Source organism: Aethalodelphis obliquidens, unplaced genomic scaffold (assembly GCF_003676395.1).
Source record: "Aethalodelphis obliquidens isolate GAN/ISIS:26980383/991018 unplaced genomic scaffold, ASM367639v1 scaffold62, whole genome shotgun sequence".
NCBI lineage: Eukaryota > Metazoa > Chordata > Mammalia > Artiodactyla > Delphinidae > Aethalodelphis > Aethalodelphis obliquidens.
The window spans coordinates 1833945-1846899 of NW_020838006.1; positions in this window are offsets into that span (position 1 = coordinate 1833945).

A 12955-nucleotide genomic window follows, 5' to 3' on the forward strand; every position below is an offset into this window, starting at 1 on the left:
AGAATGAAATTAGAACACTCCCTAACACCATACACAAAAATAAACTCAAAATGGATTAAAGACCTAACTGTAAGGCCAGGCATTATAAAACTCTTAGAGGAAAACATAGGCAGAACACTCTATGACATAAATCACAGCAAGATCCTTTTTGTCCCACCTCCTAGAGAAATGGAAATAAAAACAAAAATAAACAAATGGGACCTAATGAAACTTCAAAGCTTTTGCACAGCAAAGGAAACCATAGATGATACGAAAAGACAGCCCTCAAAATGGGAGAAAATATTTGCAACTGAAGCAACTGACAAAGGATTAATCTCCAAAATTTACAAGCAGCTCATGAGCTCAATATCAAAAAACCAAACAACTCAATCCAAAAATGGGCAGAAGACCTAAACAGACATTTCTCCAAAGAAGACATATAGATTGCCAACAAACACATGAAAGAATGCTCGACATCATTAATGATTAGAGAAATGCAAATCAGAACTACAATGAGGTTATCACCTCACCCCATTCAGAATGGCCATCATCAAAAATTCCACAAACAATAAATGCTGGAGGGGGTGTGGAGAAAAGGGAACCCTCTTGCACTGTTGGTGGGAATGTAAATTGATACAGCCACTATGGAGAACAATATGGAGTTTCCTTAAAAAACTAAAAATAGAACTACCATACAACCCAAGAATCCCACTACTGGGCATATACCCTGAGAAAACCATAATTCAAAAAGAGTCATGTACCACATTGTTCATTGCAGCTCTATTTACAATAGCAACCTAAGTGTCCATCAACAGATGAATGGATAAAGCAGATGTGACACATACATAGAATAGAATATTACTCAGCCATAAAAAGACATGAAATTGAGTTATTTGTAGTGAGGTGGATGGACCTAGATTCTGTCATATAGAGTGAAGTAAGTCAGATAGAGAAAAACAAATACTATATGCTAACAAGTATATATGAAATCATAAAAAAAAAGTGGTTCTGAAGTATATAGGGGTACAACAGGAATAAAGACACAGACGTAGAGAATGGACTTGACATGAGGAGGGGGAATGGTAAGCTGAGACGAAGTGAGAGAGTGGCGGGGACATATATACACTACCAAATGTAAAATAGATAGCGGGAAGCAGCCCCATAGCACAGAGAGATCAGCTAGGTGCTTTGTGACCACCTAGAGGGGTGGGATAGGGAGGATGGGAGGGAGATGCAAGAGGGAGGAGATATGGGGATATGTATTTATGTATAACTGATTCACTTTGTTATTACTGTCATGCAAATTACATCTTCCTTTTTATACCTATCTACAGAGATTTATAATTATTGCTTTATGTGGTTATCTTTTCATCAGCTAGGAGGAAAAAGTACTACAAACAATACATACATTATAACATTTTTTCTATTTATTTATATAGTTATCTTTACTGGTGCAATTTATTTATTTATGTGGATTTAAGTTACTATCTAGTGTTTTTTTCATTTCTTCCTGAAGGAATTCCTTTAGTATTTATTGTAGAGCAAATATTTTTATGACCACTTCTCTCAATTTTTGTTTATCTAGGAATGCCTTAATTTCTCCTTAATTTTCAAAGGATTATTTTACTGGATGAAAATTCTTGGTTCTCTAGAATTGCTGGTTCAATTATTAGTTGACAGTGTTTTTATTTCAGCACTTTGAATATATCATCTCACTGCCTATGGCTTTCATGATTTCTGATGAGAAATCAGTATTAATCTTATTGAGGATCCCTTGCATGTGATAAGTACTTCTTTCTTGCTGCTTTCAAGAATCTCTTGTTGTCTTCAGATTTGATAGTTTGATTATGATGTATTGAGAAATTGTTTGCACTGGACGAGCTTTGCATTAGGTCAAAGGAAAGCAAACTCTGTGAGAGTACCTTTCCAGGGAGCGGACAGGCAGGTCAAATAATGTCAGTTCTCTGGGATTTGGGCATTGGAATAGCTCTAACCCTGTTCTGTCACTTTCGTTGTTTGCCAGAATGCTGGTTTTCACTGTGATTGTGAGGCTGTTGGTTTTCAAGTCTACTGCAGAATTGGAAAAGGGGATGGAAAGAGACCAAGTTAAAATGCTGCAAACTCTCTGTTCTTACTGAGATTCAGCCATTTTTCTTAAGTATGTGTTCTCCAGAGTGTTGCAAGCCTTTGGTTAATTTCCAGAGCTCTGAAAAAGGTGATTTTTGACAATTTTTCCCAGTGTTCTCAGTGCTTTTATGGAGGAGAGCGATTTCTGAAGTCCTTACTTCTCCATCCCATTGACAGCACTTCCTGATGCTTTAAAGGAGATGTGCATACCCTCTTGAAGGTTTTTCTGTTGGAAGACCATCTGAGCAAAGGAAGCTGTATTATTCAGGATTATCTAATGGTTCAGCTTTCCAAGAACCTGAGATGAGAATCCCTGTACAAGTAAGTTATTAAGGAAGGGCTCCCAGGAGAAACCACTGAAAGATTGAGCAAAGCAAGCCAAACAAGGGCAAGAAGCCCAGGAAAGAGTGTGATTTCAGACCATGTCCCAGCCTCAGCCTTATCCTGCAGAGGCTCTCTGGAGCATATCAGCCCTCATTGTTTATAGCTCTTTGAGACAAGGGAGGTCATTTTTATAGGCTGAATTTTGTCCCCCTAAAAATCCAGATGTCGAAGCCCTAAATTCTCAGTACCTCAGAATGTGACTATATTTGGAGTTAATGTCTTTAAAGAGGTAATTAAGTTAAAATGAGGTCACACAGGTGGGCCCCAATCCAATATGACTGGTCCTCCTAAGAAGAGATGAGGACACAGATACACACAAAAGGAAGACCATGTGAAGACACAGGGAGGAGACAAACCTAGGAGATCAGCCTCAGAAGAACCATCCTAATGACATCTTGATTTTGGGCTTCTAGCCTCCAGAATTGTGAGAAAATAAATTTCTGTTGTTGACGGCGTCCAGGCTGTGGTACTTTGTGATGGCAGCCCTAGCCAGCTAATACAGTAGTTTTCATATTCCTACACCTGTCAATCATTTGCCAAATACTGCTTAAGGGGGTGTCAGTTTCTAAGCACTTGCAGCTCTTTTGGGCATGTGTACAAAACAGCTTTATAGTCAGAGGGCAGTACTTCCAAAGAAAGTTGCAAGAGTTGCCTTTACACGCAAGAGTGCACAGAATCTGGGAGAGAGAATCCCAGCACTGAGAAGTAGAATCAGAGGATCTGAGCAGAGCATGGACAGTGTCCACTGCAGGGTTATGGTTGCAAACAAGAGAAATCAATCCTTAGTGGTTTAAGCAGAAAATAAGTATGTTAAATTATATTGACTAGGTCACAATTTCTAGAAGTTAGAGAAATAGGTGCCAGGATCACAGAGTGATGACCTGTGCCCTGTATCACCAATCAGAACTGGTCAAGTGGAGATACCATGGCAGACACTTGTAATACTGGACACTAAGCATCAGCATAGAACCCTGTTCACTGCTAAACCTAGAAACTGGGGGGATTTTAAGCCAGAAGGAATTTGGGGCAAGACCTCCTTCTTTGTGCTACCAGCTTCTAATTCAGTATTTGGCTTTGCTTTGTTCGATAGGCAGGTTCTTGGTTTATATAAATCTTTGAGGGAGGCTCTGAATGTGAGACATTTATACAGAAAAGTGACCTCTATTTTACACCAGAATTGACAAAGTAAGGACTTTTCCAAACCAGCAGGGGTATTCAAAGCTCTGGGCATCCAAGAGGTATGATCAATATCCACTAGAGAAGATTTTTGACAAAAAAATTGTTCTTATTTCATCAGAATTCAAAGGAAAGATTCAAGAGATGGTATAGGTGATTGTTGACTTATGACGATGGCTTATAATTTTGGCCAAGAACCAGTAAGTTGTGAGTGAAGGGGGTCATGTGCTGTGCTCTTTGCTATTGCTCTTCTGAGCCACTGCAGGTTCCTCAAGTGACTGTGCTCCTTGTCACTCATGGGTTGGGCATTGTTTGGACATACATTTTCCTGACAATTCCTTCAGCTTTGCCTTCTCCTCCCATCTTTCTCTGGATAAAGGCTTCTAGCCCTTCAGACAATTCTTTGCATATCTTCAAAGATAATCTCTTTTCTATATCTGTCATAGGAGAGCAGATGTCCTTTCCACATGCTTCTCTTTGGTGTTGGGTTGTTTCTTGGTGCCTTGTTGCTACAAATATTCCCACCCCTTTTTCTCGCATAGTGACTATGTCTCTTTAGAAAAGGAAAATATGGAGACTATATTTGTCTGTCTCCAGATGTTTGGAGGTTTTATTGACTTGGTGATTCCTGCTGGTTTCAGAGGAGCAGACTATTTTCAAATCCATCTATTCTCAATTCATCATTTCAGAATCTCCTCCAAGATCAGCCCCTTTCCTTCCCCATCACTGTTAACAACTATGTCTCACAGCATGTCAGAATACAAGGAGAAATTCTTCCAACACTCAACTGCAGTTTAAGGGAATCCTCTTCTTAAAAGCCTCATGAGATCTTGACACTTCCGATAACAGGGGAAAGATTTAGGTGGATCTGTTGTTCTTGACATTTTGTTGTTAATGAAATCTCCCATGTCTATCAACAAGATAAAATGAATATCAATCACATTTATATAAAACTACCTATCAAATGAAAAGGTGAAAGTAAAAAAAAAAAATTATCTGGTGGTCCTATTTAATCAACAAATGTGAAGGGTGTTCATTGGCTATAATGGTGACTAAATCTGGAGAAGAAATTCAAAGATATACCAACTAAAGGATATTTGATTCCGCATCCTCATCATGTATGCAGGGATTCCAGCCACAGTCTGTGTTTTTAACACACCCTGATAAGTTAGAGATACTAACCTGAGTAGATGTCAACATGAATTGAGTCAGTTATGTAAAAATGAGCCCAGTGAATAAAAGGAATCAGGTGTCAAACATGTGGAGCCTGAAATTGGTAGAGCGTTGAAATGGAGAAGGCTGACCCAGTACTGTAGAGCTGGCAAACCTAGTGTTCACATTTCCGAGATACAAACTGATCGCCAGGGTAGGTGGGCAATAAGAAACAGAAATAAGAGACCCGGAGAAAGAGAAAGTAGAGCCAGTTATTTAACTTTCCTTTAGATTTTTGATTTGCTGTTAACACTGTCATGATATGGAATGCCATGTGTGAGTGTGTTCAGCATGCTCCGAGTTCTGAATAAGCACAGTCTTAGAAGTGGTCACATACAGAGAGCTCTTCGCTGTGTTACTCAGGAGAGGTTAGGTGATGCTGTGGTAACAGGCACATCCCAAGATCTCTGTGGTGTAAGAGAGTGAAGGTTATTTGTCACCCACATGGTAGTACCGTGGAGGTCAGGCAGCTCTCCTTGGTGTCTTTCTTTCAAGTGATGACCCAGAGACCTAGGATGTTTCCATGCTGAGGCCATGTCATGTAGAACAAGACTCCCAGTGCCACCATGGAAGGAGAAGAGAGGCTGACGGGATGTGAAGCATGTTTTAAAATAATTTCCCTCTCCTAGCTACATATCAAGGACCAGAACTCAGTGAGGTCAACCCCCAACTATCATAGTGGCTGGTACTCTGCCCACGTGCTCTGGAAGAAGGATGGCGTCATTACCTGAAAACTGAAACTCTGCTTCAGTTTTCAAGATTATGAGGAAAAAATGCTGTATTGGCATGTGGCCCATGTGTGAAAGGGTTCATTGCCAAAATGAAGATGAACCTTACTGGTGTTGGGAGACAGAATACACTGACAGTTCAGCTTTAGAAAATATATTAGCACTGGATGTTCTTAACAGAGTTACAAACTGCTTGAACTAATAAATGTCTCAGAACTCACATCGAGAAGAATACATAGAAAAGAAAGAATAATTTGGGCATACGCTATTAGAATTCCCATATTAACAATGAATGCATTTTAGCTCTAGGATTTCTATCTACAATTGTTACCAACTTTAAACTCTGGGCTGATGTTTCAGGCTCTGTATGAGGGTTAAGCATGGTCTCTAAGGCCATTTCCACTTCTGTCATTCAACAATGTCATAGTTTTCCTTTTTTTTTGTTTTTTTTGGACACTTGGTGGTAGATTTGATTTAAACTCTGTAGCTGACATAATTTTTATTTGGGGAAAGAATTGTTGAAGCTAGAAACAAAAGGCTGTTTCCCAATCTCATGTGTCTGATTCACCAGTATTGGATTTTTAAGGATTCCACTTGTCATCTGTCACTTCCTTTACTACAATGATCATATATATATATATATATATGCATTTTTTCATCTTACTGAAATACTAATTTGTTTTCTGGAGTGACTTATTCAGCAGATGAAATTCACATTCTGAGGGATCTGTAAACCCTGCTTTCTATAGTTTTTATTGTTATTTTCTTTTCTTGGAGTACTAGTACTCTCTTGGACTCAGACTTTGTTTGTAAAAATGAAGGGAGGATTTTGCATAAGTATGAATCAAAGGCTATTATTCCATGAAATTTGGAGGTGACTTTTTACCCAAAGTTTAACCTGGTTAATGGATATGCTGTTTAGAAAAGGAGTGTCTTCTGTTTCTGTTGTCAGTTCTGAGAACCGACATACATGGTTTTGGAATCTGACTTCGGTCTTTATTACTTTTGTGACCTCTTAAGTAAGTTACTTGCCTCTCTGTACATTGGTTTACTCATCTTTAAAGTGGGTTCACAGTATTACCTACCCAATAAGGTGGTTGTAAAGATCAAAGAAGGAAGCGCTTGACAAGTTTGAGCATAGTGATACTGGTAAGTAAAGTTTAGGTCTTGCTATTGTTAGAATTGCTAATACTATCATTTTATTCAATTATCAATTAATTGAACAATGAAGCTTAGTTAATATTATTTATTAAGCCCAACAAAACCATCTCCATTTTGATGGAGAATATGCCAAGGTCTTCCATGACAGTATCAAACTTAGCCCAAGCTTTCAAAGTTGGGGGTGGGAACTCCTCCTTTTCCTGGCTCTACCCAGAGTATTTAGGAAACTGTTGTCATTCTTTTGCCAGGTCTACTTATAATGACATCTCAGTTTAATTTTGTGTTTCATGAATGATCCTCTATCTCATACTGTACCAGGCACATAATAAGTACTTCATAAATATATGCTGAATAATCTAGGACATTTATGCAATGAAATTACAAGCCCCCACTTAGAAAGAAGGAACCTGCTTCTGAAATTATTTTTCCAGGGTACACAATCATATTACTTGAACACTCATTATGTAAATTTAGAAATTCAGCATTTTTGTAACTGTAGCTCATCCTTCTAGGAAGCAGACCCCATCAGCTTCCATGTCATATCCTCCAAGAGAAGCCTCATTAAGAAAACAATAGTTGAAATGATTGATTTCAGGTAAGCAGAAGAAGCCTAGCTTCTGAAGATCTCAGGTATTCCCTGGCTTGGGGATGGCTGTCCTTTTGCTCTCTCCTCACATCATCTTCCTCTGTGCCTATCTGTGTCTAACTTTTGTCTTTTTAATAAGGATACTGTCATATTGGAGTGGGGTCTACTCTAATGACCTCATTTTAACCTGACTGCTGCTGTAAAGACCCTTTTTCCAAGTAAGTCACATTCTGAGGTACTGGAGGTTAGGATTTCAACATATCTTTTTGGGGGAACATTCACAGTTCAAGCAATGTGTAAATTTTATGGATGTTTATTGAGTTAGAAGTGGTTCAATCCATATGGAAAGTGTTTGAAAGTGTAAAAGCTTTTAACACATGCAGCATGTTATCATTATTGTTATTAGAAGGGGTAGTCATTTATTTACAAGTGAACTCAGACATTGAATAGATCATATGCTACTTTAAACAAAATGCACTCAGTAAATGAATTTTTGTCTTTAGACTATTTTGCCTCGGTTTTTCTGCTGAGGAAAACTTTTTAAATTCTGTTTTCAGTAAAGAATAATCAGTCCTGGAGACCTTGGAGGGCCTCACAGCATAGAGTTCCTGATTCTCATGCTGTGACATGGTGAACACAGGTATTAGATCTGCAAGCATGTGTTTTCTCTAATCAAATCAGAGTGGGGGAGGGGAGAAGTCTGCATATGGGAATGAAATCCCCAGGGTGGTTATAGCTGTTTTGCAGCAGTGGGTAACCTACAACTTTAGAAGAACACTCTTCAAGCAAAAAATAGGAGATACTGGAGCCTATGTTTGGCGGTCCTAGTGCTGGCTGTATCCCAACTGCATAGTGGTCACTTGGGATGAGAGATTAATAGGTGGTAATAAGCATTCAGATCTCAGAAAATCCAAGTCAAAAGCCTCTTAGATGCCTAGCTTGAGCTAACCCACAGGACCAAGGCCTTAGTTCAGACAGCTCCTGAATGGCAACCTTGCAGTTCACAGTCCTCCCACATCGTATCAGCAGAGCAATATTGGAGCTCTACGGAACAGAGGCAGTAGTTTTTAAGTAGGTCCATGTTGGCCTTCATTTCCAGTCATGTGATGCTACAGCTATTGACCCAATGGCCGATGTGTAGAATCAGAGAACAGTGATGCTGGGGTAGCTTACATAACAATACCATCAACAGTATATTGAAGCGATCTTTTCACCCGGCCACTCTGTAATTCAGTGTCACTCCTACTCCCTTCCCCAGGAGTGAGTGTAACTTGGCTCATAGATAGGAAAAAAGCAACAATGCATTTCTCCTCCCAACACTCTAGTCAGAACCAGAAGTATGAGGTTACAGTACTAATGTGGTGGTATTTGTTTTTAAAGTCAACTCTTTTGAACTGTATTGTGGAAAGTATGGGGAAAGTAATATGTGGGTGGTCCTTGAGCCTCTGTGCATGACTTTTCTGTGCATCCTTTCTACAAGAGCTCAGAGATTTTAATAGATAATAGGGAATTAACTAGAAACATCATCTAACAGGCAGGATGTGTGCTGTCACTGTTAATTCAAACATAATGAACAATGACTGAATAATGCTGGTTGCTTACAGAGGTCTGCCATACGCTCATTCTGGATGGTTGTTGCAGGAGGCTTCCTTGAGTGCGGATGCCAAAAACTGGCCAACAGAACTCCAAATAACCAGACTTTCTACTGCTCTCAGACCTTAAAAGGGATTTTAGCTTTTTCAGTTAGTTGAATCATAAAAATGAAACTAAATCCTTAAGGGCTTTATGGATATGTGTGCAGTGGCAGAGAAGAAAGGAGGGGGGAGATGAAGAGAGAAGAAGGAAAGACAAAAGTAGGAGGAAAATGAAGCCCTAATTCTGTTTTTCTCTGGACCGTGACTAGCATCTTCTGAATTAGCAAGTGTGTTTACCACCCGTCCTTCCCTCATCTGAAAATAAACTAACTTCTGCTTTATATAAAGCTGGCGTGCTAATGGCACACAGTGTATGTAAGTGGACGTTTCTTTCTGTGTAACATTCTAATGTCTAATTAAAGTCAAAATTACAGCGCATTCTGCTATGTGAATAAAGCCAAATTGATCCTTCTATTGTAGTCTGTAAAATTAGTTGATGTATTTCGCTCTTTCATTGGTCAGATAATATATAATATGAATGAACTGATGGACTGCAGGATTTGTTCTGATTTGCTCCAAAGGACTGGATGTTTCACCTGGCAGAGGTGCAGGGAAAAGCCCTCTTTTGAAGTAGAAAGAAAATTAGATTTGTGTCAGATTGTACGGGTTGGAGTGTCAGCTTTATTATTGGTACTTACGGTCTTGACAAGACCCTGAAGGTCTCAGCAACTTACTTTATCTTAGGCGCTGATCAGGTGGGGGGTAGGGTGAGAATTATAGGAGATTATGTAAGTTAAAGCACTTTGTGAAGAATAAGATACGAGGCCCTGCTACCAAAAGACTGATGTGGGAACTCACAGCACCGGCCTCACCTTGTGAGAAATGCAGAGTCTCAGGCCCAGCTCCAGAGCTACTGAGTTTGAGTCTGCATTTCAACAAGACCCCAGGTGATTCACACGCACATGAGAATTTGAGAATTACTTTGCTAGGTATATATTACGTTTGAGTGCATGTACTGTAAAAAATATTATTTAAAAATAATAAAACTTTGAAATGCCTAAATTATTTGTTGAACATAATCTTGTAATCTTTTGAGAGAAGAGATTAATGACCAATAATTTCCCTCCAAAAGAAAAAAAAGTCTGAACCAAAAACAAATAATTAAAAAAAAAATCCAGAAATAGTACCCATATATATCTCCAAGGTATGTTCTAGGATACATGAACAGTAAGTTCAAACAATCCACCTTTCATTTTAACCTTTCTATAGTTTGAACATCATTGACTACTATGAGGCCCATGAAAGTTCACAATGATCTAAAGATTTATTATGCTACTATTATAATTGTAAAGAAGGAAATTCATTTATAGATTTTTAAAAGATTTTCATTCACAAGTGTTTAAATATACTATTTCATTATACTCAATAATTAGAAGATTTAAACCTTAATCCTTGCAAATTCTGGTAATTCATATCTTTTATTGCACTTCCTTTTTGTTGCAAAAGCAGCAGCAGCAGCAGTGGCCCTGTCTTATACTGGTAGGGTGTGATTGAAGTGTCATGGAAAATTTCAATTCCATACAGAAATAGATGCTGAAATTTCCATTTTTTTTCCCAAACAAGACTTTGTTGATTGAGAGGAAAGGAAAGAAAATGGGAGGAAATACTCTTGGATTAAATTTTTTAATCATGAGACGTCTGGGGAAAATATAACCTGTTTACTTCTTACATCACTTTGATATCTGTTCCCCTATGGACTGAAATTCTATATTTTAGCAGGTTTGGGGAGGTACAGTGAATGTGTAGCAACAACACACAATCTGAAAGAAATAAGGTTTAAAAGTAACCTGGTTAACAAAAACGTAGCAAAGCTTGTCATTTTTAAAAATTTATTTTATTCAAGTATAGTTTATTTACTGTGTTGTGTTAATTTCTGCTGTACAAAGCTTGTCATTTTTAATCACTGACTTAAACAGTTTTGTGATATAAAACTAAAATTCAAGTGTGATTCATATTCTATATCTGTAAAGAAAAAGCGAATTATAGACTTACCAACAATCAGGTTTATTTCTTTATGGGAGAAAACACATACACAAAACCCTTTGAGATGGAAATAACTGAATTAATCAAATCTACAATATGACTAAAAATTTAAGTCCTTCAGAGTTTTGAGTCCCCTACGTATGAACTTTCTACATGCGAAATACTTCCCTCTTGTCTCTTTTCTCCTCACTCTGCTGACCCCAAGGACCATTAGAAATGCTCTCAGATGAAAGTAATAGAACAGTGACTTAGCCACAGGGACATGTAATTATCTCACAAAACACAAGAAGTTCAAAAGTGGGCAGTGTGGTTGGTGCAGCAGCTCAGTGATGGCATTAAGGACTCTTTTTAATTCCACTTAGCTGTTCTTAGTATCTATGTCGGTGATGCCTGCTCTCATTAGCCATGAAACAGCTAACCCAGTCCTGAGCATTGTAACTTTACAATAGGAATCTTAGCACAAAGGAAGTTAGCAGGTGACAAAAAGATCTCACCTCACCATCTCTGCTTTTCTCAAACAGGAAAATCTTTACCAGAAGCTGCCCAGTAACATTTCATCATATCTCATTCTCTGCCTGGGTGGTCATTGCTACTCTTAGCTGCAAGGGAGGCAGGAGAGTAGCTGGCTGTTTTAGTTTTATTATTGGAAGCAGGCAAGAGAGAAGGGCTTTGGGGATGGTTGATGGGGAGGTCACTGACAGTGTGCGATGCCATCTGGGGAGAAATCAAATTGGCCTCCTTCAGAGGTTTCCTCTGTGCTTCCCTCTTGTCAAACTTTAATGTGCATATAATCACTGAGGTATCTTGCTGAAACACAGATTGTGAAACAGTAGCTTCAAATTCTCAAATGATGCCAAAGCTGCTGGTACATAGACCACACTTTGAGTAGCAAAGTTCTATGTTCTATCACATCTTTTTTTCAGTCTCAATGTAATTATATGTATCCATAATCTCGTGTTTAATTTCTTTCTTCTGTCATTTTATTTCTTTTTTTTAAATTGAAGTATAGGTGATTTACAGTGTGGTGTTAGTTTCTGGTACACTCTTCTGTCATTTTCTGTGTACAGTTCAGTTTGTTCTTTATCTCTTTATTTTCTCACCTGTCCCCACAGGCACTTTAATGAGATAATGTATATAAAGTGTTTAGCACAAATACTAGCTTCAAACCTCTTCAACTTTCCTTTATTTTCTACTCTTGCTTATTTAATTGATGAAAGATTGTTTCCTTCCCCCATCCCTTTTTCTTTCTCTTTTAAAATTCCATTTATGAAGGCAAAAAATAAATACCTAAACTGATCACTGAAGTTTACTGGCAGTGATACCCTCATGACAAGGAAAATAAAAAGCTCTATGTTGTGATTTTCAATCAAATTGTAACATAGAATGATTTGTTAGCCACCTCTATTGTTGATGAAAAAGCCAAGAATATGTTTACTGAATTGTCACAGAATTCCCTGCTCAGATGGACACCTCCTTCTCTAATTAAGCTTGTTATTCCTTAACTACAGCATTCCCAGGAAATAAAGCACTATTTCTCAGCGATGCAGTTGTTTTCCTGTTTTAATTACAAGTGTACAATAGAATTATTTATAACTATGTTGCATTGTCAATGTGCAGGATTCCAGTTACATTGAAGACTAAATAGACTTTATTTTTAGTGTTTACATTGGTCAATCCTTCAGTGAGTACTTTTTTAGGGTTTTTTTATTGTAGTGAAATATATATAACACAAAATATGCTGTTTTAACCCCCTTTTTTTTTTTTTTTTGCGGTACGCGGGCCTCTTACTGTTGTGGCCTCTCCCGTTGTGGAGCACAGGCTCCGGACGCGCAGGCTCAGCAGCCGTGGCTCACGGGCCCAGCTGCTCCGCGGCATGTGGGATCTTCCCGGACCGGGGCACGAACCCGTGTCCCCTGCATCGGCAG